Source organism: Camelus dromedarius, chromosome 28 (genome assembly GCF_036321535.1).
Source record: "Camelus dromedarius isolate mCamDro1 chromosome 28, mCamDro1.pat, whole genome shotgun sequence".
Taxonomy (NCBI): Eukaryota; Metazoa; Chordata; class Mammalia; order Artiodactyla; family Camelidae; genus Camelus; species Camelus dromedarius.
The window spans coordinates 12,946,341-12,973,034 of record NC_087463.1 but is presented as its reverse complement, the minus strand read 5'-3'; the positions used below and the strand labels follow the sequence as shown (position 1 = coordinate 12,973,034).

At 38.2% G+C, this 26,694-nt stretch overlaps 1 protein-coding gene across 13 annotated transcripts in view; it reads left to right on the top strand.

The window, feature by feature from the left end:
• The window catches only part of TCF4 (transcription factor 4), a 344,623-nt gene that overhangs the window by 14,471 nt on the left and 303,458 nt on the right, over window positions 1-26,694 (top strand). Inside the window, exon 1 of one of the 13 annotated variants that reach the window (XM_064480358.1) lies at window positions 1,465-1,483. The exons of the other annotated variants lie outside the window; for them this stretch is intronic. The gene's annotated coding sequence lies outside the window, so the exon portion shown is untranslated. Of the gene's footprint in view, window positions 1-1,464; window positions 1,484-26,694 lie in introns of those variants that run through there. 13 annotated transcript variants of the gene reach the window in all.

Here is a 26,694-nt window from a genome sequence, read left to right as displayed (position 1 = left end):
TTTGATATTGTTAACCCCTGATTTTTCTGCAGTTTATCTTTTCAGCCCACATAGAACAATTTCTGTTTTACATGGGTGTACATTTGCAGTGTACATTCCCTGGTTCTGAAGGAATTCTACACTTTAGTCCCTAGTCATTTTGGTAGAATTGGATAAGGTGAGAAATATTCCATAATTACTTTCAGCAATTAATTTTGCTTAAAAAAAATTCCATTACTGTTGAAGGCTTGGTTGTTTAAAAGAATGTTGAAAGCTTCAGAGAAGTGAAAGGGATGAATGCACATAATGGTTTTTTTTTTTAGTGTGAATATATTTCACTGGGAAAATAATAGAATTATTAAGAATTACTAATTTTCATTTACTCACTTGTTCATTCATTCATTCATTTAGTAAATGTTTTTCTGAGAGCCAAGATCCAAGTTACACTATGGTGATAGAAAGAAGAAAAAATCTTGATGCCATCATGACAATTGAATCATGATACTGCTGTCCTTGGGTAAAAGTGCTACAATGATTTTTTAAGAGAGTGCTTTTAAAATAGGTGATGTCACAGTGTGGAAGTAGATGTCTTCAAAAGATACTTTCAAATATACCTGAGAATAGACTTGACATTTTTCAATGAAACAGAAATCCTGTGTACCTGTGTACTTTTATATGAGTCTAAAGGAGGGAGAATGGACTTGAATGATTATGGAATTTGGACCTTGAAGAGTATTGTTATGAACGTACTCTTTAAGTGAGGCCCAAAGACTTTTTGGGAGGCAGTGACAGTGATGTCCTGTATGTTTTTTTTTTCCTGGGCAGAAATTAAAATGTCGTATTTGTAGGTAGTGCTCATTTACTGCAAGGACACTAAATACACATGCTTATTTTTTTATTTTTATTCCCACACTTGAATATTTTTAAGATTTATTTCAAATGTACATGCAGGAAGTTTTTCATTGACTTTTAACACTAAATAATTATTTACTAAGGGTCTACCATGTGGCAGGTACTGTGCTGGGTGGCAGAAATAAAATGATGAGCAGGACAGATATAGTTCTGTGTTGACTAAATGTGGGAGACAGACATGTGCTAAATAACCAACCAAAGAAATGAACGTCAACTTCTGCCTTTGAGACATATGAGGCATTAGATGAGTTTGCAATAGGGTATCTGACCACGCCGAGCAGTCAGGAGATGCCTCCCTGAAGCTGGCCCACCTGGACTGAGGTCGGAGGCCAAGGGGGAAGAAGATGGGGGAAGTGGGCTGGGGACCAGCAGGGCGTGGCCGCTGGGGTGGGGCTAGAGCAGGGTTGGGACTGAGGCTGGGGGTGGGTGTCGGAGCCACATCACGCTAGGCTGGGAGATAGGAAGTCCTTGCAGTTTCCTTCCATCGGGTTTGTGCGTGGGGACCCTCGGGCTGCAGCCTGGAGCACACACACAACAAGGGTGGTCGGTGTGGGTGGCCCGCACCAGTTGTCAGGCTTTTGCAGAAATCCAGGTGAGAGATGGTATTGCTGGGCCTCCAGGGTGGGCGGTGAGGATGCAGACTTGGCTGTAGACCTTACTGGAAAACTGTAACTTTAGCCCAGTGGGGAACATTCACAATGGGCATCTAAATGTGTGTGTGTGTGTGTGTGAAACTTTCTTCAATTTTAATACTTGAAAATCTACTATACTTCGTACCTGCTAACAGTCACTGCGAGACCTAGTTCGGCTACCATGTGCTGTTGACTGCCTTTTTAGCAACCAGGCATCACAGAATGTGTTTTATTTTCTGGGGAGGGTGGTAGATTGATTTTGCAATTCTGTCCTGAGAGGGTAGGGAGGTGGGAGTGGGAGAGAGAGGCAGAAGAGAGTCTTCTTTTTTATTTAATGATCTTCAGTGATTCTGCCCTGTTTAGGCTTCCTCTAGCTTACGTTCTAATGACTAGTGAACAGTCTGATGGTTCAGTTAAACCTGTTGAATTGAGACCATTGCACACCTGTAGTCAGGTATCAGCACCCCTCCCCCCCCAGATGCTGCCAATCATCTTTGGTGAACTTTAGGAGGGTGGTGTGATTATGAGATATTTGGTCTGAGATGGAAACACTGTTTACTTGGCTGTGTTTTGTTTGAGGTGCCCATGGGGGAAAATGCTCTGTTAAGTTTTGATTAGCAACAAAACGAAACTTTCTGTTTTGACACATCCCAGCGAACAGCCCTCCGCCCTGTTTCACTTTTCACTCTGACCATCCGCCTCCTTCTCTGCCCATCTGCCTCCATTTTCTCACCAATCTGATCATTTACTCTTGGGTGTCACTTCTCAGCCCAATACATTTGTTAGTCCATTTTAGTTAGGAAAAATATCACCATTCTTGCAGTGTATTTGCTACTCAAGTTGAAGAAATGATAATTTTTTGCCCTCCTCTCTCTTTTTTTCCATCTCGGCTGGGGGATGCTGTGGGTGTGGGCTGGGTCCTGATATCCATGCCCATTAGGAGTTCTTGGCCCTGTGACCGAAGAGCTCTGTGTGTGCGTCATCAGAAGGGTGCTGAAAGGAGGGAGGCCCAGAACCTTCTGCACTGAGTGTAAAACTCCTGAAAACATGTGCCTTGTGCTGGTGAGTTAGTTAGTGTAATGCTGATGTAAATGGACAGCCTTCACATGTTGTTCCTGCCTCCTGGAGAATTCCTTCGGCATCTAGGCATGCATTCGTAACTCCCAGTTTAAAAAAAAAATAAAAGGAAATACGATTACTTTCCTTTGGGGGGACGGGAGGACATGCAGAGTGCTTCCACAGTTACCTCCAGTGCTTAATATTTTTGGAAAGGGAAAAATAATGGTAGAATGTCACGGTGGACAACTCTATGCTCGAAATACTTCATAATTAGAAACAAAACAAAAGCATAACAAACCAAACAAAAACTCCCTCCCATTCACACTCCCCACGGGACCAGTCCTCTGTCTTGCCCTCTTTCATAGGAAGAGTTTTGTTGATGGTTGTCTACACTGGCCGCTTCCTTCCATGTACTTTTTATAAGTCTAATCCCAACCAAATATTCCAAAACATATTTTATCTTGTGATGCTTGACCTCTAGAAAATAATACATGTAGCGTATGTGAATTATGAAGCTAAGTGATGGAGCGAGACTTGGAAGACCCATCACTCACTTTCAGAACTAAAGCAGCATCAGAACCTTGTGGGCTCCTTCCTTGTCCACTTTCCCCCATCTTCCCTGCTACAGGTAGATATTTCCTTCTGTCAAAGTAGTTTTAAGACATATATATATGTATTCCTAAACAATGTATAGTTTGGCTTTACTTGATGGAGAATTATAAACATGGTATTGTTCTTACACTGTCTTCTATACTTGTATTACGTGTTTAAGATTTGTCCATGTTGTTATATGTGGCATTAGTTCATTTTCACTGCTGGTGAATATGCCTCAGTTTATTTATGCATTTTCTATTTGATGAACCTTTGGATTGACTCCCATTTTTTGAGACTGCACACTTTCCTAAACACTGCTCAGTGCACTCTTGATCATCTCTTTTGATATCTGTAGGGTAGATCTCTCTGAGTCAAATTGCTTGGTTGGAGAGTTATGCGAATATTCAAAATGAAAAGATAGTGCCAAATTGTTTTCCAAAGTTTGTTACCAATTTGCACTCCCACCCACAGCAGAAAAGATTACTGTTGATGCATAATGGCCATCTTCAGTGTTCTCAAATTTCTTAATTTGTATCAGTCTAGTGGGTGTAAGATAAAAATGTGTCTCACTGTGGTCTTAACTTGCATTTCCCTGACAGTCAATGAGGCTAAACATCTTTATAGGTATTTATTTATCTTTCTTGTTTGTTCAGTGGAATCTCCCCTCCTCAGTTTTCTGTTGTCTTTGGGTTTTTTCATATTGATTTGTAGGTGTTCTTGATATATTTGTGGATAAAAATTTCCTCAGTCATCCATGTTACAAATACTTTCCCTTATTTTATGACCTGTCTTTTTACCCTCCTTGTGGTATCTTTTGATGAACAGAAGGCCTTACATTTAATGTAGTCATTTTTTCCTCCTTTACCCCTTTCATGTTTTGTGTCATGGCTGGAAAAATCCATCTCTACCTCAAAGTCATAAAGGTACTACTCTCTTACATGTTTCTTCTGAAAAGGATTTTATAGCTTTGACATCCACATGTAAGGGTTTAATACAGGTGGGACTGGTTTTGTGGAGTGAGAAGTAGGGGTTCAACCCCACATTTGCAGGAATATCTTGATATACATTTGCTCTAGAATCATTTATGGAAAAGGCCTTCCTTTCTGTAGGCATCCACAGTGCTATTTCTGCAATACTGTAAGTTTCTATATTTGTAAGGGTCTTTATTTCTGAATTCTTTTTTCTAATCTGTGAGTGTGTCTACCCTTGCTGCAGCACTGTATTATAGGAAGTTTTATAGTACATTTTGGTATCTGGTAAGTAAGCCCCTTCTTCTTCGTTCTCCTGTACCATGTGTACACATTTTCTTTTTAGCTATTCGGGGTCCTGTGTTCTTCTGGAGGAATTTTAAAATAAGTTTGCCAAGGTCTTTCATAAGCCTTTTAGGGATTTTATTGAAGTTGCATGGAATCTAATGATCAACTTGGGGAAAATGAATATATTTTAATAATGATTATCTCCACTCATGTATCTCTCCAGTTCTTTAGGTCTTCTTTGATATCGCAAAATAAAGTTTTATATATTTTTTCCATGAGATTGTGCATATCTTTAGATGATTTATTCTTAGGTACCTTTTTGTTACTATTGATAATGGTATTTTAAGTTAAATATTCACATTGCTCCTGATATGTATAAATGCAGTTGATTTTTGTATATTGATTTTATATTCAGCCATGTTGCTAAATTTTCTTATCAATTCTAAAATTGTCTTCTTTAGGCTTTTCTTATGTGTGAATAATGACAGTTCTATTGGTATACTTTTAAACCACTAAGCTTGGATTTTTTTTTTTTCCTTGTGTTTGCTATCTAGGACCTCACGTACTTTCTTGAATAGAAACAGCGATAATGGGTATCATTGTCTTTTCCCGATACTCTTTTTTTTTTTTAATTAAAAATTAAAAAAAAATTTTGGGGGGAGAGAGGTAATTAGGTTTTTGTTTATTTATTTATTTTAGTGGAGATGCTGGGGATTGAACCCAGGACTCCGCGTATGCTCAGCACACCCGTTCCCCCTGATGTTCACTGTTGACATTATGATGGTAGATATTTCATTTAGAAGTTTTCTTCTTATATATATTTTGCTAAAAGTTTTATTGTGAGTGGTATTGAGTCTTACCAAATTTTTTCTACATATATTTAAATTATGATTTTTTAAAATCTTCTTTAATCTGTTAAGTTGTGAGTGCCACTTACACTTTTCCCTTTGGTAAACTTCCCTTGGGTTTTGGGGATTGATTAATGTGACTGATGTGTTTTTATTACTCTTTTAAAAGTAATGTCCTGGATTCAGTTTTCTAATATTTTCTTTAGCATTTTGCATCTATATTTATAACTAAGATTGATATATAATATTTTTTTCTCTTACTGTCTTTATCTGGTTTTGACTTCAAGGTTACACTGACCTGTAAAATGAGCAAAAGATTATTTCCACTCTGTCATCTCTGGAAGAGTGTGTATAAGTCTCAAATAATCTGTTCCTTAAAATTAGGGGAAACTTTTCTGTGTAACTATCTGAGCCTGGTATGAGATGATTTTAAACCACTGATACAATTTTTAAATAAAGTATTGAGAATGAGAATTTTGCTTTCTTTTTCAGATAGTTTTAAAATTCTGTATATGAATAAAGTTATATATAACGTATATAATATTTTCCCATTTCGTGTGCATTTTAAAATTAATTGCTATAAGATTGTTCACAGTATTCTCTCACCAGCTTTCTAATCTCTGCTTATTCTATAATTGTCTCATTTTTCATTTCTGATTTTATTTGTGTTTTCCTTGATCAAGATCACTAGAAGTTTTTCTCATGTATTAGTTTTTACGAAAAGAATCAACTTTTGGCCTTGTGGATCATTTTTTGTGTTTTTTCCCCCTACTTCATTAATTTCTAATCTTTATTATTGCCAGCTTTCTATTTGTTTTGAGTTTATTCTGATTTTTTTCTGACTTATTAAGTTGGACACTGAGCTCGTTTTTTTTTTAATGTAAGAACTTTAGGCTATGAAATGCCCTGTAAGTTTTTCTGTGACTGTACTCCACACGTTTTACTATGTCACATGTTTATGATGTTCTGTTTGTTAGTGTTTAAAATTTTTCATAATGATTTTCTTCTTTGGCCCTTGCAGTATTTATGGATGCCTTGGAAATTCTACCAAGTGAATGTGTTATTTATCTTTTTATTATTGACTTCTAATGTAATTTAATTGTTCTCAGAGAACTGTTCTGTGTGACCACAGTTCTTTGGTTCTTATGAGACTTGCTTTATTGTCAGTTTTAATTAATCAGTTTTCCTCAATGCTCCATTGTGTGCTCGGCAAGACTGTGTATTCTCTTATTATTGAGTGGAAGGATTTATGTGTCCAGAAATTTAAGCTTATTAATTGTGCCTTAAAATCATGTACACCTTAACCAATGTTTTTTGTCCACCTGACATTTTGTCACTGAGAGAAGTGGATTGAAATAGTCCTCTATCATGATCACTTTGCACATTTCTCCCTGTGTTTTTGTTTTGACTTTATATGTGCTGAAATCGTCTAATTACATGTGTTCGAGTTTAGAATGACTGGGGGTTCCTAGTTAATTAACCTCTTTATTCCCTTTGTATGTGGTCATCCTCTCTCTGCGGTTGTATCTTAAAGCCTGTTTCACTTGTTGTGAGTATAGTTACCCCACTTGCGGTTTGACTGATACTTGTCTCGTGTATTTATTTTTTGAGCTTTTATTTTCAACCTGTGTTGATGTGTTTTAGGTATGACAGCTACAGCTGGATTTTAATTTAAATCCAATCAGATATCAAATTATTTCAGTCCATTTACACTTTTTTGTACTTTGCTTTGGGCCACGTACATGGACCAGACTATGAATGTGCCTCTTGGAATTGTGCAATGTGGTACCTCTGTCATTACTGTCATCTGAATTCTTAATTTCCGTTTGCATTGCCTCTTACACACTCCTTTTTTCTCTCATTCCTTTAAAGAAATTAGATAAGGTTTTGTTTGGTTTTTAGTTCATTTTACTCTCCCATTGTTTGGAATTTATTTCCGTTCTTTCAGTCATTACCATTTAGATTTAACTATGCATAGTTATCTGACAAAGTCAAAAGCTTAATCCTTTGAAACAATTTCAGCACCATGGAGTACTGTTCCTTACATCCTTGTTCTTGAAAGATAATTTTGCAGGGCGTGAAATTCCAGGTAGATATTGATTTTTTTTTCTTCATGACTCAGATGGTTTTATTCTATTGTGTGCTGAATTCCACTGTGGCTTATGAGAAGTTGGCTGTCCATCTAATTGTCGTCCCCTTCTAGGCATGTCTTTTGCCGTGACTTTCCTTTCTCATTTTGGTATTAGCAATGGTATTTTCTGACTTAGCAACTTTTGAGAAAATGTTCATTTATTCTTATTGGAAATTCTATGCATCTGGCTTGTGTATACCACATTCTCCATGTGTGTTGTTATTGTTGTTTTTCAGTCTGACTCTCTTTTGCTGGCTGTCCTTTGGCCTGAACTATAGATTGAGTCCCTCAAGGATCTTACCTGGGCCTTCTTTTTATTCTGCTGAGAGGCGGTCGGGTACAGTGCCTCAGTCTGGAATCAGATTGGGTTGGTTGTCATCCATTTACTAGCAATATGATCTTGTTTTCTTATTTAAATGGGTAGAAACAGGGTTGTTGGGAGAGTTTAGTAAGATAATACTTGCCATGCACTTGACCCGTGTCCAGTATATAGTAGGCAGTCAGTATATGTTTACTTTTATTCTCATGTATATGTTCTTCTTAAGTCATCTTGTCTGGTTCTAAGGTATCAGCTCTCTTGTATATCACTCCAGTATCATTTGTACCTTTCATGTCAGTTTGTAGAGTCAGCTGTTTATTGTGTTTGATTTCCTCCTCTGCCCTTAACATGTACCTCTCCTACGATTCTGCATCTTAGGAATGGCACTACCATGTGCCTAGTTGAATAAACCAAGATCTGGACACTGGCTCTCTCCTTGCTGTTACTTTCTCCCCATCTAATCATCATGGAGTTTTGGTTTCTACCCCCACTTTTACCAGTTGAAATGAAGGCACCATCATTCCTTATCTGGTCTCCCCTAGTGGTTTCCTAACTCCTCTGTGTGTCCACTTCTTCCTTGTTGAATCTATACTCCAGAGCATCCAGAGTGAGTTTTTAGGAAAAGTCAAACATAGCATTTAATCTCCCAACTTCATTGTTTTTCACTGTTATAAACTCTTTCAGGGTTATAGAGTAACTTCTGTACTCTTTAACATGTCCCAGAGGTACCGGTACAACCTCACTTGGACCCTGTCTCCTATTGCTGTCTGTACTCAAGCTGTGTTGTTCTTCTTTAGGTCTTGGAGTTTGCCAAACTTTTCCTTGATTCAGGGCCTTTGCACATGCTCTGGAACACCTTTCCCATCACTCTTTGCCTGGCTGACTCCATGCAGATTTCATCTGAAATGCCGTTTTCTCAGAGAGGCTTTTTTGATCTGCTAATCTAAATGAAAACTTCTTTTGATTCAGTAAATACCAGATTTGTTTAATAAATGTTTCAGGAAACATATATGTATATTTTAATTTGAACCCACTGATTAAGAGGAATGGTACTTCTATGAGATTATGCTCATTTTAATTTTAGTCATAGTGTTGTCACTGGAAACAGCTAAACTTTCCTTTTGTCTGCATTTATCGGGTTTTCAAAGTCACATAAATTTCTCATGATCATACTACTTTTTTTTTTTTTTTGCATTTTCACATGTATTTTGCATGTAAATTTTATTACCAGATAAAATAGCAGCCCAGATCAGGGATAGGAGAACTCACACTCACTGAGTACCATACGCCAGGCACTCTTATGTCATTATCTTACGTAAAGCCCTGAAATATGGTCATCCCCAAATCGCTGAAAAAGAAACTGTGACTCAGAGGACCCCCTGAGTTGTCCAAGGCTGCAGAAGCAATGAGAGACAATGCTGTGGCTTAGTCGAGGTGTTGGAATTCCAAGAGGAGAGCTCACTCTGTATCTTCTGCCTTATTACTTCCCTGGGCAAACTCTTAACTAATTGCTGTCATGAATAGGGGTCATGGAGTTCTTACACATGTATCACCTCATATAACATGTACAGCACGTTCAGGAGGGGGCTTGATGTTTTTGACATTTCATTATGGATCAAGCTTTCTATTCACTAACTCTTTTATTCCCCAGAATATCTCTTTGAAGTCTTTGAGGTAACAGATGATACAAATTAAACAAAGAGCAATAAGTGAGTTCTCTGAGAAGTGACATAATGGAATATTGAATTGTTGACGAGTATTTTTTTATTAGCTGGAGAAGGAGGAAACATACAAACTTTGAGTTTCAGTAGTTGTGTCTGCCTGTCTTCTGTCTGGTTGGCTGGCTATTTATTGATATGTATTTATTTTTGAGTATGTTTTAGAAAAAAAATGCACAACTAGGCCTGGATTTTATAGATATTATTCTTAGGAGAAGCCTAAGGTTTGTTTTTTTTTTTTAAGTTAATTCTTTGTGAAGAAAAGTATTAACTAGATAAATGTTCAGTTAGTGGCTACGGCAAAAATCAAGCAGGTGGATCTGGAATTTAGCAAGCATTATTGGGTCAGTTGGATTCTTTGGGCCAAGGAGAGTGTCCTTGGCGAGAGCAAAGAGGGGATGTGGGGGATGCTGTACAAGCACTAAATTCTCTGTCCAGGGCTTCCCTGCTGCTGTGTGTGGCTCTAGCCTCCTTTGCTAAATATTCTGGGTTTTGGCAGGGCATTTTGGTTCAAATATATATTTTGATGTTCTGATTTTTTTAAAGCTAAAATTGAAAAAAAAAAAAAGCTCATACTAATATTCAGTCCCTTACGTTATGGATTTTACCATTTTACCTCTTACATGTGTAGCACCTAAAAAAGCAATTTTCCTTAAAAGAAGAAATCATCCTTTAGACCTTGAGAATAAACACATGTTTCTGAAACTAGAATGACATTAGCCTGGAGCAGAGGTCCACAAATTTGTCCAGTAAGGAGCCAGCTAAAAAGTATCAGCTTTGTATGCCAGGTACCCCCTGCACCCTCTGCTGCGAGCGCTGAATTCTGCTGTCTTAGCATGAAAGAAGCTGCAGATAACAGACCAAAGAGCATGACTGCATTCCAATAAAACTTTATTTACAAAAACAGGCAGCAACTGGATACTGACAGGGTCTCAGTCTAGAGACAGGTACTTAAGAACTTTGTGTCAGAAAGGATGGGCTTCTACTCCCACCTTCTCCATTTTTTTTCCCCTGTGATCCTGGACAGCTCACTTTCAGTCTCAAAGAGTGAGTCTGATCATTTGAAAAATGAGACAGTGATACATCATCTTGTCTGGGCGATGTATGTTTTCTGTACATTTCTATGTATTGCATATGCATAATGATACATCATAGTGGGCTTGTATTACTTTTATAAACAGAACAAACTATTTAAAACCTCAAACACAAGCTAAAAGAAGGAAGTTGTCCCCATAAAAGCCATTATTTGAAAGAATTTTGTGAGAGTAGATTAGGTTCTTTGAAAATAGGATGCATGTAAATAGAATGTAGAAAGAAATAAGTATTAGCTTTGAACATGATTATGGGCGAAGATCATTTCTTGTGAATTTTGTGTCCCACTGTACCTTCTGTCTTTTTTTTTTTTGCAGTATTTTGTTTATACTTTGATTTATCGATTCATTTAGCAAATTTATTGACCCCTTACTGTATGTGAAGGACTGTGTTGAATGCTTGAGATGCTAAAAATGGTGATAGATCACATAGTTCTTGATCTCAAGGAGCTCACACTGTGGGAGATGAGCATCTACGTCAAATGTTATCCTACCGTATGAGCAGCTCTCCTTTGGAAGCGTGTATGTATAGGGACCACTAGGAGATCAGAATCGTCGGGGTAGAGGTAAATGCAGGAGAAAGTTCATCAAGACTGCCGTGTCATCTGGGCCCGGAAGGATGGGTGGGGAGTCTCTAGAGAGAAGGTCTGTGTGTTTGTGAACTTTGCAAATCACAGGTAGTTCTTGGAAACTAGAAATGGAGAAATGAGAGCAAGTGGAGAATGCGATGCTTAAATTTTGGCTGGAGCCTGGGAGTGAAGGTGAGGGGATTTGAACACTCTTGGAGCTAGGAAATGCTTTGGGAATCTGACGAAAGATAGGATGCTTCTCCACAGGAAAATCATGTAGCAGGAAGAGTCAATATTTTGCATACCGTTTTGGGAATAAGGATCTAGAGATCACTTTTAGAACATTATGAACATTGCCATGTACTTTCCTTCTGGAAAAAGGTAACAGTTACATTAGTAGCCAGATGCTTCATAGCCCTGCTTGGTAGTGGCAGCAAATGCTCTTTTTTTGTTGTTGTTGAAGTAAAGTCAATTACCAGGTATCAATCTATGGTGTACAGCAGTGTCTCAGTCATGCATATAAATACATATATTCATTTTCATATTTTTTTCCATTAAAGGTTATTACAAGATATTAAACTTAGTTCCCTATGCTATACAAAAGAAACTTTTTTTAAAATCTATTTTAATTTATAGTGTCTATCATTTGTAAATCTCAAATGTTCTTGGTAAGCTTAAATAAAGTTTCTTAACTTCGTTTCCTGACGAGTCTAGGAGTATGAGATTGTGCTGAAACTTTTGAACTTATAATTTCCTTGAAGAGATGGATAAGGAAAATCAGACAACACTTCTTGTTTTTTTCATTAAAATATTTGAAGTATAGTCAATTTACAATGTGTTAATTTCTGGTGTACAGCATAGTGATTCAGTTATACAGATATATTTTCCTTTTCATCTTCTTTTTCATTATAGACTATTACAAGGTATTGAATATAGTTCTCGTTGCGATATGGTGGGACTTTGCTGTTCATCCATTTTACTTATTGTTGAATATCCACACACCTCAGGCACATACCTAAATGCTGAAGAGATTTTGTCACTTTCTATAGAATTTTCTTATCTGTAAAATGGTGCTTCTCCTGGGACCTACCTTATGGAGTTGTGAGAGTCGAGTGAACTCGTCCAAGTGCAGCTCTGAGCCCTGGGTTTACACACAGTAAGAGCTCAGTAAATGTTAGCAATTGGTACTGTTACCAGAGTTGTGAAAAATCCACAATTTCATTTATGTAGCTTCCTGTACAGAGTGCTCACCAACACGTGAGTTCCTCTGTGGAATTTCCAAACCGTCTTGCATTATTAGCTGCTTTACCGTCGATGAGGACCCAGGTGTTTCTGGATCTGCAGGGGTCATTTCTTTGAGCTAAAATGGACTGAACTGACGTCCCCTTCCCAGTGGCTGAGCTCTTTCCGTGATGGGTTGCATTGCATATTTTCTGTATAAAACGGCAGCAATGGTGGAGATAAGTTAACTAATGAATATTATTATGTGCCTTTTTTTTTCTTTTTTACAGCTCCTAATATTCAGTGGGGAAATTTTCCTTGTTAGGAGACACTGACAAGGCCAGTTGGCCTAAAATTAGATCCAGCAGCTGTGTTTTGAATCGAGGCCCCACGTGTGCACTGTGCGCTCTCTTCCCGCTGCTCTTGTCTGCTGCTTTATCTTGCTTCAGGGAGCAGCCTTTTTGGGTGAATTTTCACATCCATGTTTTTTCCTGGTACCACCAGAAAGGTGCTTCCACGTAATCAGGTGCCATGTTTATTTACACGTACAGAATGGCAGAACCCAGAACAGCAAAGATTTCTTTATTTTTATTTATTTTGCTTTTTCCCCAAACCATCCTCCAGCATAACTTTAACTCAGGCTATGTATGGAGATTCTAGCTTCACCCCTACTCTTACCCCCAGATTATTCAATTATCAATATAAAAGAGAGTATGTATCAAAAATAAAACTTTGGAGCCAAAATCAAGGCACTAGGTCATTCTTATATTTAATTGCTACCCACATTGCTTTTTTTTTTTTTTTAAGATGAAAGAATCCCACAATTATTTTGGATATTTTTGACGTTTAGAAATAATTTTGGTTTTGTTATATTAGTTAACGTTCAGAAGCCCATGTTAACCAGTGTTTATTTCATAGGTCCTAGTCCCTTTGTATTTCTTTGCCCTACTGTTTGGTTAATAAATGTTTAAAAAATATATATTCATATACACAACATTATCGTGATTCGGTTTAAGTATCTGTGGTTGTAAGTGCACTTCATTTCACCTAATTAGTTATTTAGTCATTTACACATTAGCAACGTAGTACATATTCCACTTTTACAGGAACTTATTTTAATTATACCCACAGTTCTGTTCTGCTCCATTATGTCCATAGATCAAGCTGAATAATAGCCGTCTTAAAAGCCATATGCTAAAAGTGATTATAGGTCATTAAGGCCAAATTAAGGTACCATTTCTGATGGCCACAAGCGGAAGTCTGACTAACAATTACTTTTTTCTTTTGCTTTGGGAAACTCAAGTCTGTTTGGCTTTGATGTCGCCAGACTCATCATTGAATGCCTGGTGTTTGGCATGTGTTGGGTAGTTGCTTTGATGATGCTAATTTTTTTAAAGGGGGAAATACATAGACCATACTTTTTATTTATCCAGAAATCCCTATCCAACAAATTTGCTGCCATCTTTCTCAAGAAATTACGCTGCTTCTTTAGCCCCCTCTTCTCCTTTCTGCCATTAAGAGTCAGCTGTGCAGCCAGTCCTCATAATCTGGGAAGAGGAATGTATTAGAGTATGTTTAAGTTACTTTTTTGAATAATAAGAATAAAGCCTGGTAATGCCACTTAAGAGTGACCTAAATCAGTCTGTCACATCCTTCCAAAGAGAAATGCCCTGGCTTTGTCTCTTTTGATAGAAACTTTGCTTAAAAACAGTAACAATACCATCTGGCTTTTAGTGCATCCATGTTTAATTCTCATTTTGGTTGGCCTAAAGTCATTTATTAAGAAAAAAGACATCCTTCATGTCAGCCTTCCATATACATTTTTGTTCCCTAAGAAAGGGTGACTCTAGTGTTGTTAATTTTCTGTTTGAGAAATACTTTGGTGTGTTCTATGGGAATAAATAATTCTGGATTATTTTGTTGATTATATAGACATAGACCTATAGAGATCTATTTTCAATTACCATTACTTGATTATCTTCCAGTTTTATAATCTATGATTGAAATGAGTAAGATTTAAATGGGAAAATTCACTCAAAGTATTCCAGTTTAGACTTCATAGCAAGTCAGCTTTTTGTTGTTATTAATGAAGACTTTCCCATGTATTCAAGTTTGGAAGATATCGGAAAGTTACACAAATATGGCTGTGGCTAAGATAGAACTTCTTCATTTTCATTGGAAAATTACGTTTCTACCAGCTCATACACTTTTAAAAATATCACCACTGAAAATGATAGTTCAGTCTGGACATATCAGTGTAGAAATTGGCAGGTTACCTTTTATATAAAAAGGGGGAAAAATAGGAATAAACATTTATATTTTTCTGTACCTGCATTTAAAAAAAACACAAGGAACAAAGGAGTTTCCTGAGGACGATTTGGGAGGGAGTAAACATTATGGTGGGGATGAAAGTTATCTTTTTGTATTGCTTTGATTCTTGGTCCATATAAATATATTTTCTCTAATTTTATTTAGATTGTTTTTGAAACACTAAACAAAAAAATTTGGTGACAGTTACAAACCTTTTCAGTATTATTTTGGATTGTGGGTTCAGAATTCTAATTATAAAATACAAGAGATAAATAAATGCAATTAAGAGTGCAGTCATCATTATATACTATTAGTTTGCTCATTTTCTCACATTAGTTTTGGGGCGACTTAAACATACTGATACTCTAAAACATAGCTTTGGATAATGTGGCAGTATTAAAAAATCAGGCTCATGACAGATTTTAAGGAGGAAAACTGTTGGACTTATGCAGGAATTTGTTGATTTGAAGACTGGTCCCCAAACATGGTGGGGCAAGGAGAGGTGGAAGAAAGAGGCAGGTCCCTCCAGATTGGTAGGTGGCAGGTGTAAGAAGCAAGGGAACTTGCATACCAGGCTTGTCTTGAGTGGCGTAAGATGAGTAGTTTTCTGCACCTTCCACGCAGGGTCTTCGAAGCTCATATAGAGCCCTTGACGGGGTTCAGTCCCCACAACACCTTACTCTCTCAAGGCTGTTGTCCTTGAAATAGCCCTGGCTGTGGGAACACTGTGCACATCTCCATTCCAAGAAAAAGGAGTGGGTGAGGAGCGTCTGATTGCCTGGGTCCACCTCATGGGTCAACTGGTGGTGACACCCTACCCTCTCTGTGACCTCCACTGACAATTGTACATTTGCATAACATATGGTTTGGTTGATCCAGTGGTCTTAGGACATAGAACATGCATTATTAGTAGTTGGGTGTGACAGAGACAGGTGCTCTTGCATAATGACAAGCTTGTTCCTGGATTCAGGGACTACAGCAACTTCCGTTAAGTTAAGAATGGGAGCAGTAAGTGGACAAGCTAAATTTTAAGTGATTTTTAAAGTACTTTACTTATACTAGAATCATTTTAACCTGTCAAAATGTGACTAAGAGATCCATAAAATTCTCTAAGTTTTCCAGATTTGTAGGTGCTAAGATACTTGAATTAGTAGTAATGAAATGATTTAGTAGTTTTATTTTAATGAGTGATGTGATTGATTTTAACCTCTATTTAAGAAAAGAAAGCTAATATGAGTGTGTGCATTTATTTTACTATGGAAGAAGTCCACCTTGAAATTCTCAATACAGTAGCCCTCAAAAAAATCAAATGCTCAGTTGGAGAATTTGCATTTGCTTGTTGATAGCTGAAGACCTACATGCTTGTTAATTTAATTTCTGATTTATTCACATTTATTAATATAATGTTGAGAAATTATGCTACATTCTTTTTACAGTGGTGTTTTTGCTGATTGATCTAGTCTCTGAAAATATAACAAGACACTAGAGTCATTAATCATAGTTCTGAAACATTATTATTCTTGAATGGGGATGTGAAATACAGGGCAAATTGTGGGGGAAAAATGCTGCTCTGGAAAACCACTCAGTCCTTTTAAAGTCAAAGAGATTAAACAATTTGGAATTTGAAAAAAAATCACACTGAAAGATAAAGGTATATAAGCTCACTTAACTATTAATGATACAAATTAATCTGCAAAGAATTAAAAGCAGCTTTGTTAATGGTAGAAGACACATGCAGTTAATAAGGCCATTACTTCTCATTTGGGGTTAGGTTGGCCTCTCATTTATTAATATCTGTTTAAACTACAAATAGAAAGAACTCCATTTTTACCAGACTTCTTGTCACAAGACCCAGTCTCTAAAGAGAAATATCATTGATGGAAAACCAGGAAGACTAAATAGATGTATTTGGTCTCACAGGCAGTCCATTAATTTGCTCAAATTAAATATTATCTTTAAATATTGAAAGGTTAAATGTACACTGATAATGGATTTAGACAGCTATTAAGCTATAATTGCTTTCTAATGTAGTTACTAGAAGACATTTGATATAACGTATCGAGAAGGAAGAATTAGGGACGTTTTCTCTACCTCAGTTTTTAACTGAGAGTTTTATAGCTTTCATTCTGGCAGTTGCAGGAATTCGATAACAACAATTTTCTTTCTTTCTTTCTTTCTTTCTTTCTTTCTTTTTTTTTTAAGAAGAACACATACGATGTACAGAAAATATTCAGTGGGCAGGTTGTTGAGGAAGTGCATTTTGTTCAGTGTACTTAATGATCATACTTCCTGCAAATCTTCAACATCGATACTGTGAAATCGACTCTCCACTCCCGATATTTTTCTGTTAAAGTCAAATTTCTGAAAATGTTACCAGTTAGTTGATTTCTCGCCAGCTAAGCTGAATGACAGTGTTTGTGCCCTGGATACATGGATACACTAGTGACCAAATTAATTTGAAAATTTCTCAGTCTGCTGGAGAGTTCCTTCCAGCTCAGGTAGTCAAACTGATGGCTTTCGCTGGCTGGATAGGCAGCTCTCTTTTTGGCATTCCCATTGTTTGATTTGTCAGATGATGTTTTCACGTTTTTACATGTTGTGTTTTGTAAATTGAGTTTCCAGCTTTAACAAATTATTGTTAACCCAAGAACACATGCTGATTGATTTCTTTAATCACTTGCCTCAAGTTCAGTGAAAGGACAAGAAAATTTGGGGGAAAGAAATGAAAAGGAAACCAGCTCTCCAGAACATCTTTTTCCTTGTGAATGATACAAACGTGATTGAAGTATGAGTACGCATCAGGAAAAAATTACCTGCAGTTAAGATATCAAGCTGAAGAATTTTTGAATTGAATCAAGAAAGGGAAAGAAACACCCTGCTGTTGATCCCTGTCACTCATCACATTTTTGTATTAATAGGCAGCCTCTGCTATTTATTGTCTAATCTCAACGGTTTTATAACATTTTGGTTTAGTCACCTTTTTTTCCCCTAGAATTTACTTTGGTTTCACAAACCATTATTGAGGAGTGTGAAGTTCTGTTCTGTGGCCTGGGAAAGATATTTGGCTTCTAAGTGGTGTTGGGGCCACTGCATGGCGCCCCCTGGAGTTGTGCACACAGCCCTGCACATGGCTGCCCTGCCTGGTGCCTTCAAAGCAGAATGTGATGATAACTATGCTTTCCGTTGGACTTCTAGGGTACTTTCACAAATACATTTTTAATTCTTTTAGATCCTCAGAAGTAGCTTATTTCAGTTTTACAAACAAGAATTCATATTCCAAGAGGTCTTATAAGTGACTGGCTGAATTTAAAGTGGAGTACACATGAATATGATAATATCAGGCAGAATATAAAAACTATGATAAGAATTTCAAATGCCACAGGATCACAGAGGGAGACAGTATGACTTTCATTGACTAGCGCTGGGATAGAATTTGTAGGGTACTCGAATCCAATGTGTACCCTTCATGAGTAAAATTGGCAATACATCCCGTAAAATTTTTCCTGCTTGCCCAAATAGATGCTCTGCCTTCTCCCCTCAACCTTATTCCACATTAAAATTAAAAGAATAGAAAATTACATTTCTTAATTTTACTGAGATCAGTAAGTAGAGAATGTAATCGCATTACCCACAAGAGTCTAATGTGTAACATTTGTAATCCTTTAAAGTGGAATCAGGGCTCTGTCTTCTCGGTGTACCATGCTGACTTTAGGATTCACTTGTTAAAGCTGCTCTATAAACCTTTTTAAAAACTCTCAGCCACTTGATGTTTTTCTTTTGTATTTAGATATTTGTCTAACTGTTTACCAGCTAATCATAATTTTCCTGTAAATATGGATTTCCAAACTTTTGTTTAATGATTTGACTTTAATATACTTTGGTATGACCGACCACCCTTTCTTCCTTCTTTTCTTTTCCTCTCCCTATTCCCTCCCTCCCTCCCTTCCTTCCTCCTTTTCAGAGTATCATCTCTTTGCTCTATATTTATCCTGAAGTAAATGGAAAAATTAGATTCCGTGGGTCTTGTTATTGGCTAATGTTATAACATCCTAGGGTTCTGTGAGGCTTCTTTGAGACTTCCATAGTTAACACAGCTTTTAAGTCTTTCACATCAGCTGCATGTGCTGAGAGCAGCCGCTAGCTTCGCCACACCGAAAGCCCTGACTGCGGTGATATACCATCCGATTCATTCTTGATATTTACTCATCTGCTATGTACACAATAGACTGAAGAGCTCCGTAAACTTTTCCACCCAAACTGAAGACAGAGAGTAAACACATAAACACAGGGAGCCTGGGGACTTGGCTGAAAGTTGCCACCCAAAGCTTGAAATTTATTTGCATGCTGGTACCAAAAATATCCATGAAGTTGAAGCTCAGGAAGACTTCTGATGTTTGATGTTTATTCTGTCTCACTGTATATTCTAGGGCCCCCTCTCTGTACACTCAGACGGAAAGCATAGTTTTAAAGCAATGCTCTTGTACTCTTGGAGATTGAAGGTTTTTTTTTTTTTTTTTTTTTAATAGAAGTCACTGTCGTTATTTATTCCATGCTGCTCTGCCTTCCCTTCTGTGAAATACCGTGAGAGTCTTGATCTTAAGGGTTTATTAGAAGCAAATGTCGTTGCCAGAATGAAGTCTAGACAACAAAACCACCAACAGAGGACATTAAGTAACTGCCACATGTAACATTATTTTCTTCAGAATTACTCAAATACTTTGGTTGATGGCAAATGTGGAATTTTGTTGATGTCTGTGAGTTCCTCTTGTAAAAATGATCCATGCCTTTTCATATGAAAAGTCTTTATTGAGTTACTGAACAGTGGAAGTTCTTTGGGTGGGAGGAAATCTGTGTGAATACACACACGCATGCACACACACACCCCCATATGTATCTATACCTGAAGCAGGATTTGACACCTATGGTTTTTTTCTCCTTTTGTGGCCTCTGTTCTTACATACGCGACGTACGTGAGTGCAAATACGTGGAGAGAACGCCCTGGAAGTTTTGTGTCCCACTTTTTATGTACTGTGATTGCTTCTCTGGCTGTGCCATTCATTTCTGATTTAAATATCTAATGACTCTCATCAAACAACATTTAAACTTTCTATGCGATCGTCTAAGTGTTCCTTTCGATCATATTATGAGTAACAATGGATGAAATGAGCTTCAGTGGAGAGGCTGCAGCTCAGACGGGGCTTCTGCAGCTGTCAGCGGTGGCAGTGGGACACGTCACTTGAACGGCAGCCATCCAGTTAGTGGCATTTTGCCCATTAAGCGAGGTATGAAAACAGTGTTACTGGTACAGTATGTTTCATCTCTGCATCATTTTTGGGTTCGGCTCTGGTAGTTTCTGTGGCCTGCACTTTCCTCTTTTGGGTGATTAAAAAAAAAAAAACAACCCAAACCTGAGTACTTTAAGGTGATGTTAGCAACATGAATGAAACTACTCAAGAAATGCCTCTCTGGCGTTTGCAATATTGGTCACAAACCAGTAATTAATTTATTTGAAAGTAAATTCATCTTGGCGCTGACCAGGAAGTGTCGTAGCTAATTTTCTAAGAGAAGTGTAAAGTCTTTCCCATGTTGTTAATGTCAGGATTAAACCTAAATTATTTTTGAAGATATTAGTGACCTTAATTTTATTCGTAGGCTGTGGTTCCGTGGAACAGAAATTCAATTTAGTTTAATTTGACCCATCATTTCTGTGTGAACTAGTGTCAGACCCTCTGCTAGTTTCTGCAAGGAATACAAAGATGGACACAGAATACTTCCTGACCTCACAAAGCATTTGTGCAGCATGGCTGGAGACATAGGTCTAAACAAATAGGGATATCAGATCAAATGGAATAAGACATTTGAAAGAACTAAGTAGAGGAGGCTTTGCACGTACAGAGCTGCCAGCAAATGACGGTGGAAGTCAAGTGTTGAAGAATTGCCTTTGAATTTCAGGTGTTCCTGTGTCACCATGAACTCCCCAAGAGCTGACGGAAAATGGTGATTACCATTTGATTTTGTTTAGTCTAACACTCTAGGACTAATTTAGCATAGAAAATATACAGTTTTTCCTGTTTTACCAGAAAAAGTTGGAGCCAGAAGTTATGTTTTTTTTTTTCTTCCCCTTGTGCTTTTTCTTTTGAATCTTGATTTCCCTCATCTTATTTTGCCCCAGGCTTTTGAGGAGGAGGATATATTCTGAAGTATATTTTAAGTAAGTTGAGGAAGGTAGCTTGGCACGTGTGAAGTGCAAGGTTACCCCGTGTGCGGGAGAGACAGGGAAAAACACGTCCTAGTTGAGGGGCCACAAAGAGCCAGAAGGAACGTTGGAAGTTTCTCGTGGAGGTGGGAAATGTGAGAACTGTGGCTGCTTGAAACAAGTTAGAGGAGACACAGGAGTGATTAGGAGGCTGTGTTCCAGAGTTAGACTGTAAAGTTTGAATCCTGGCTCTGTCATTTGCCAGCTGTGTGACCTTGGGAAAGTTACTCTACCTCTCTGAATCTCAGTTTGCTCATCCGTAAAATGGCAAGATAATAGTGTCTTCTTCATGGATATGTGAGGAACAAATAAGCTAATCCCTATGGATTTCTGACCACAGTGCCGTATTAAAAAAAAAAAACAGACAATACTAACAGTATTAGCTATGATTGATTATATATATAATCATATATATACAATATATTAAGTGCCCCATCATGTTGGGGGAGAATGATTTTCAAGGTGTTTGAAAGAGTAACAGATAATGAAGATGTTCCTGGCATTGGTGTTTTGGTCACAGGGAAGTGAGGAGAAAATGGACATTTCATTCCAAACCATGCAGCGCTAAACATTAAACAAAGAGGTTTTGGGGGCTACGCATAATGATTTTGATTCAGATATTTTAGAAAGTTGAGCATGATGGATGCCCAAGTCAATCCGTTTTTTATTGGAATCAATGAAAATGGATACATAAAGATTTAAGAGGAGGGGGACATTCTTTTCTCCACAGCTGGTCACGAGCCCAGCGTAGTTGGCAGTAAAATGGATTGTTTGGAATGTGTCCCTAAAATCCTGTAATTTAATTTTCATTATTTATATAACACAGTATACGTGGCACTTCCCTGCACACACACAGGACCGAATTTCTGGCCTGTGTAATTCCGCCAGAGAAGAAGCTGTAACCTAAGTACTTGTACCTACTAAATTAACTGTGGCTTGGTCGCCTACCACCCCCGACTGACACGATCCTCATCAAAGGGTGGTAACCTAGTGTAGGATCAATATTTCTGGGATGGCATGGTTTACTACATGTAAAATCACTGTCTTTGAGGAGTCCAGAGAAACGAGTTTTTGAGTATTGAAGTTAGAGAAAATAACGACCAAGCTGGGTGCTACGATGTAAGAGGAAACAAAATGATTATTAAAATAGTTTTTCTTTTGTCACACTCAGCTTATTTTGTTTTATGCACTTTAAGAAACACAAATTAGAGGGAGGAGATAGCTCAGTGGTAGAGTGCATGCTTAGCATGCACAAGGTCCTGGGTTCAATCCCCCGTACCTCTGTTAAAAAAAATTAATAATGAAAATAAATGAATAAATAAAATAAACATTACCCCCTCCACACACACAGAAAAATACAAGTTAGGTAACAGTCATTCTCCTGACATACGTCTAAGAAAAGAGAGAGTAAGATTTCGGGAAAACGCTGGACATCTAACTTGGAGAATCTGTAGATCCCAACAGGAATTTCAGGTTAAAAGTTCTGACATCAGTGGCCCCTCAGTGAATTGTATTAACTTCTGGAATCGAGGAGTTGTTTCCACAGTTACTGCGTTGGCCGTGTTGGGAACGTGCATGATTTATTGTATTTGATTATTTTTCTGATTGTAGTTCCTGGTTTTTGAAAGAGTCATCTGGGCCAGGAGGATGCTAATAACTTCTTGCAAGGGGCAGAAGGTAGCTTCACAACTGGTCGAGTAGTTTTAGATGGAGTGAAAAAGATATTCCTGAGATTAGCGAGAGGAATCAGAACCGAGGATGTTGGAAGCCTCCAGGGTCAGAATGTATTCAGCATAGGCTCGTGTGCCACCAGAAAGCAGAAAGAATATTCTGACTCCATTCCTGGGCGAGATCCCTGTGAAGCTACAGAGTCTAATGATTCTACGGATCGTTTAAGCTGCTGACCACGACTCGGGAGATCACTCCCTAAACGAAGACTCCCACCTAGACGGAGTGACTTCCTGCCTGGGGCTCCCTTCCAGCGTGGTCAGAAAACAGAGCAGGAAATCCACATGTTAATCATTGAAATAAACTAAGTACGATACGCCCAGCGAGTCAGTCACAGATTCGCTGTTTCAAGAAATGGGGATTCAAATCTTACCCTAAGTTTTCTGCGTTCGTGTTCTTAAGCATCAGTTAGGCTATCACTGCACAGAGTGAGAGTGTGATCTGAATGCACGGCAGAGCCCTCGGCTCTTGGGGGGCGTGCTGGGGGGGAGGGTTGGCGAGGTCACAACACCTCCTTCGGCTCTCCAGTTGCAATGACAGGGAATTTGAGCGCTACACAGTTTGACGGAATTTAAACTGTGGTCTAAATTGATAAAACAGAGCTGTTATTTTATGTCCTCATACTTGTTTTTCTACATCACCAAATCATCGCACAAATGGCAGTTTGTTTTCCAGAGAGGTCTGGGCCCAGAGCAGCAGGTCACAAAAGCAAGGGTTTTATAGCATTGTTTTTCAGCTTCTTTTGGCTGAGTTGAATTTCCCTGGGCAGAACTTTTCTCACCACTCTTTCAAATAGTGCATCAAAAAAATGATCTAGGCAATGTTAAATGTCTTCGAAAATCTAGATGGAGACAAGGCTTTGTTAGGGAAGTTTGCACCTGTTTTTTTTTTTTTTTTTTTCGTAATTCCTTTCTTAGGAGCAATTCTAATCCTTAAATTCTTCACGTAGGGGGTATAAATAGACACCAGGGGCGGTTGTAGGTGGCTAGTGTATAGCTGTATAGTGACTTGATCTACAGGATGTCAAGACGACGAGAAATTTTAATAAATTTTGTCAAACAACTGGCCAGTTTGGGCTAACCCATCAGAATGTTTTATTGTACATATAAGCGTGGATGTCGGTTTGACATAAATTGTTTTCACAGAATAATTTATGATATGATTTCAAAATGCATCCGGCCATAGCCTTTTAGGAATCCTGTCATTGAGTATTATTTTATACCGTTGTATTTTAAGAAGACAACGCTGATAGCACTGACTCGAGAAGTTGCAGTTAAACTGAGGTGCGTTCTGAGATGGCAGGACAGCCGGCCTTGCTCCAGCAAAGAAGGTGTTTGAAGTTTAAAACCTGTCAGAGTGGATTTGCAGTCCAGCTCTGTCCGCTGGCAAGTCCTGGTGACTGAGCAGCGGCTGGAACGGGCAGGGAACCTTGGAGAACCTTGCTTCTCAGGAGCTGGAACCTGACCCTCCCTCAGCCCACACGACGCAGGAGCTGTGCTTTCCCTTCCTCTGATTCCTCCTTTTTCTCCGTTTCTTCCCCCTCTTCACTCACTCTGATTGATGGAAACACGTGCTGGGAGCTTTCCCTGACATTCTTTCCAGACACTGAAAGTATGAACTGTGACGGTGGTGCTGTGTCTATTTTTGAAAGTAAGGCTGTTAATGTAAAGCCTGTGTTGATATATTGGGATGAATTATAATGGTGATATGATTACAGCCTTCAGAGCTGAAAATTTATTATTTTTCTCACCTACTTTGGGCTGCTGATACTTGATCGTAGGAACGTGCTGTGCATCTGGTTACTTTAGGGGGGCTCCTTTGTGGAATCCCAAAAGTTGGACTTTGAGTCTTCTTTATACCTTGTCCGGGGCCCCTCCTCTTATTAAAAAAAAACAAAACCAAATAGAAATATGACCCACCATGGACTCACTTGGCCGTTCCGTATGTCCTAGTCTCTCCCACTACTATTAGCGCTGAACGTGAAGATGTTTTTGCTGGCTTATCCTTGACTTTGCAAACATGTAAAGATGGCATTGTCTGTTGGAGCTGCTCCTCATGAGTCTTTTACTTTTAAACATTCAGTTCGCAGTTATCCTTGTTTTGACATCTGTATTTCAAAATGTTAAACGTCTCTCCATATAGGAGGTCATGTTGGATTTGAGAAGCCGACGGAGATTGATAGTCAGCAATGTGCCCTCCTGAATGGAACTCTTAAGTTATGAAAAATATAAGCTGTGGGTGAGATGATTTTTAGAGTCTGCCTTGCTTACCGCAGAGGTTCCTCAGGGGCAGGGCCCAAGTCTCCTTTATTCCTGCTACACCCCTTGTTCCTGTGTATGGTCTGGCCCAGATAAATTGTTTAACTATTGTTCACTACGTGGGTGAGTGGAAAAGTGAAGTGGACAATTTGGCCTCAAAGTTAACAGCAGAGGCTCATCTCCTTGCACCTGTTGCTTGACTGGAAGATAAAACTGGTCATAAGGGATCAAAAAATATATAAATATATATACGTGTTCCGATGGAGATACGTGTTTTATGGACTCCGATGGAGTCCATATATAGACTTTATGTAAGCTTCACACCCGTTTTGTGAGGTAGCAGCTAGTCTTTTCCTGTTTTGTGGTTAAGGAAACTGAGGCACGCATCGGCTAAGTTGCTTTTTCAAGGTCCTGGGCTTTTAATTGGCTGAGCCCGGAACTGAAGGTGAACAGTTTGGTTTTAGAGTTCCTGCTCAAAGTCTCTCTGGCATCTGACAGTGTATCACATGCACACTTCTGTATAACACAGGCCTGTGCATGATTTATCTGAACTACTGTGGGAGTTCCCTAAAATACGCTTACTTTTAAATATTATCAAGCAGTTCTTGTCATTGAGTGCTGATCTCGTCATTTTTTGTTTACTTAAAAAGTTCAGTCTTGTGAGTTGACGAATAGATATGTATGTTGGTTTCTTAAAAGTATTAGATTTATCGACCCCAGGGCAACAGGTGATTAATTTCTGCCTCATAAAGATTCAGCTACTGCCTTTGGGAATTTACTTACAGAGCATGGAGGATGCTCATAATGTACTCACAGCATTGGGTCCTCATTTGTGGTAAATATGCATAAAAATGAGTAATTAGGATCTGACCCAAAGAAACTTAAAGTGAGGTCCGGGAGATAAACAGGTCGTTTTACAGAAGTAGGAGTGGAAAGAAAGTTTTCGAAAGAGAAATTGTGGCATCTTGGAAGTTTTACTCTTGTAAGGGATGCTAGAAATTACATCATCGAAGCCTCACGCTGGCGAGGGGTTCAGGCACGAACAATCCTTTGAATCTGGGGAGTCAGGTGTAGGATGGATTATTTAACCCCTCTGGGACTCATTTCCTTTCCTTCAAAATGGATTGATAATAATACTCAGCTCCTTCGTTCTGTTGAAAGGATTAAACGAGAGAATAAATGTACCCAGAGTACTTAAACCAGTTTCTGCACAGAGAAGGTGTTAATAAATATTGCCTCTCAAGTTATCATTTTACAATCGAGGAAACGGAATCCCAGAGAAAGCACATTACTTACTCGAGGTTAACCCAGCTTGCTAATGATGGAGCCGGGACTGGAATCTCGACACACATGCAGTCCGTGCTCTTTGCGTGTTCCGTTGTGTTGTCGTGAAGCAGACTTCCACTAGACAAGTAATAATACACAATTTCCACATTTACTCTGGATCCTGAATCTATGCTGAACTTTTTGTTGCCCCTCACTTTTTCTTCTGGGAAATGTATATTAAGCTGATTTAAAAAAAACGATTATATGTCAGCATTATGGGAAGGAAAAATAAAACTTACCAACTTACCATCCTTTTTTTTTTCATCCATAATCCAAATTTCAAATGTATTAATTTTGCCGAATGCCATGGCAACATACATATCTGTTTTTCAGTTCATGAAAGGTATTTTGGGAATTACTGGCTCTTGCATGCTTGAGCATTTTCGTCTTTCAGCTATAGAAATACACGCTGTATCCTCTTCATTTTGTGTTTGTGCTTCTATTCAAACTGAGAATAAAAGCAGTTAGTTTCTGGGTTGTAATATTC